The sequence below is a fragment of the Octodon degus genome, unplaced genomic scaffold (genome assembly GCF_000260255.1).
Source record: "Octodon degus isolate 3935 unplaced genomic scaffold, OctDeg1.0 scaffold00071, whole genome shotgun sequence".
NCBI lineage: Eukaryota > Metazoa > Chordata > Mammalia > Rodentia > Octodontidae > Octodon > Octodon degus.
This window is the reverse complement of record NW_004524647.1, coordinates 8,334,576-8,336,876: the sequence shown is the minus strand read 5'-3', so window position 1 is coordinate 8,336,876 and position 2,301 is coordinate 8,334,576. Positions and strand designations below refer to the sequence as shown.

The window sequence follows — 2,301 nt, the reverse complement described above, 5'->3', positions numbered from 1 at the left end:
CCTATATTTCATCTTCATACTTTTCTACTGGATGGTTAAGACCAAGGTAAAGCAGAACCTATGCAACAAGAGTTGTAGCTTTTTGGTTTGAGCAATTTTAGTTTTAAATACCCAAAATATCTTATTAAGTGTCAGTTTTCTATGCCCTTACTGGTTCCACACTCTACATAAGTAATACCAAAGCTGTTCTTCCAAAGGACAGCAAGATAACTCAGTAGACCAAGAGCCTCCTTAGGCAAGCACAGGGACCAGGGTTCAAATCCTGGTGCCACATATCCTGTTGGCCCCACCCCGGGGCGCACTGAGCTGACCACCAAGACTGGGCATGGTAGCACACCTGTAATCCCAGTACTGGGGAAGCTGAAAACAGGAGGATCACTACAAGTCCAAGCTGTGTAGTGAGACTCTGTACCAAATACATTAAAAAAAAAAAAAAAGTTGTTCTTCCAGACTTGTTCACCTATGTAAGCTTACATCAACTTACAATATGCATATGTATCTTAAAGTACGTGTATTTAAAAGTACATTCTAAGTATATGGACATACATGTATTTGTATAAAATATACACAACTATCTTAAGTCATTTGTACATTAGAGAGATTAGTAAACATGTTGTTTAGCACTGACCTGATACTTGCTTTGGTCAGGGTCCAGTAAGAAATCTATGCATTATTTGTTTATTTGAGCTCTTTATTACAAATCATTTCAAAAGTTCAAAAAAAATTTGAAAAAATAAAATATTCATGGTGGCACATGCCTGTAATTCCAGCATTTGGAAGACTGAGGCAGAAGCATCACAAATTCAAATGTAGTCTGAACTACTACTACTTAGCAAGACCCTATCTTGAAAGAGTGAATCCATATATCCACTTCATAGCTCAGTAGTCATTATGTTTTGTCATCTCTTCTGAAGAGGTTATAAAAATCATTCACTTTATGAATGTTTCAGTATGCACTCTTTTAAAAAGGACATTAACTTACATAGCCATACTTAAGAATTTTTTCATTATATGAAGATGTTCCCAATGTTATTCAAGAAAATATGCTTTAAAGCTATGCTTTTTACACCAGAATGCTATTAAGGTTCGTACATTATGTTATATTTTATTTTATCTCTTGAATTCCTGCTGTATCTTTCTGATTTTTTTTTTTTTTTCTTTTTTTTTTTTCCCTGCAGAACTGGGCATTGAACTCAGGCCCTTGCGCTTGCCAGGGAAGTGCTTATTCCACTGAGCCATCTCCCTGGCCCTTTGTCTCTTTTATTTTTTGACAAAAGTTTTGGTTTTGGTTTTTTGTTTGTCTGTTTTAAGAGACTGAGTCTTTTTGTTTTGTTTGTTCTTGTTTTTTTTCTTGAAGCAGGATCTTGCTATGTGGTTCAGGCTGACCCTGAATTCACTTTGTAGTTCAGGCTGGCCTCAGACTCATGGTGACCCTGGTGCCTCAGCCTCCCAATTGATGGGATAAGGCCTGCAGCACCGCTGGCTGAGTCAGTTATTTTGTACACACCAGTTATTTGTTACTTTGTACAACATCCTGGATTACTTCTTCCTGATATTTTTTAATGGGTTTCTTTATCTGTTGTGTTTTCATAAGATGAAATTAATTCTAGGGAATTTATATATATACTTTATGTAATTCATTAAGCATATAATGTCAGATTAGCACTATTTTTTTAATGTCAGATTAGCACTATTAATGATGGCAAATGTGATCAGCTTTTAAGGTGGTTAAAGAAATATCTTTTTTCATTCACAAATAGTCTGTGTGAGCTGAACATGATGGCATGGGCCTGTAATCAATCTCAGGAGGCTGAAGTAGCAGGATTGTCTCAGGTTTGAAGCCAGCCTGGGCTACATAGTGAGTTGGAGGTCAGCCTGAACTAAATGGTGAGACCCTGTCTCAGAAAACAAAACAAAATACATGTTACAATTGAGAGTAATATATTGGTCTTATTAGGGGCTCCGGGAGCTGGCTTAGTGGAATAAGCCCTTCCCTTGGCAAGCGCAAGGGCCTGAGTTCAATCCCCAGTTCCGCCAAAAAAAAAAAAAAATATTGGTCTTATGATTCCAATTTCAGATATATAATTGATCTGCAGATGCTCAACCACCAAGCAACATCCTCACTTCTATATTTGTTTATTTGAGACCTTGGGGCTGGTGAGATGGCTCAGTGGTCTAAAGCACCTACTTAGAACAAGCTAAGCCAAGCAAAGCACAGGGACCTTGGTTCAATCCCCCAGCACCACATGCCAGCCCGCCCACCGCCTGGTGGGCTGAGCTGGCCACACACAAAATAAATAA

The 2,301-nt window shown here is 38.1% G+C and overlaps 1 protein-coding gene across 1 annotated transcript in view; it reads left to right on the top strand.

Moving 5' to 3' along the window:
• Cnot10 (CCR4-NOT transcription complex subunit 10) overlaps positions 1-2,301 on the top strand; it is an 87,313-nt gene that overhangs the window by 2,794 nt on the left and 82,218 nt on the right. The gene's annotated exons all lie outside the window — the stretch shown is intronic.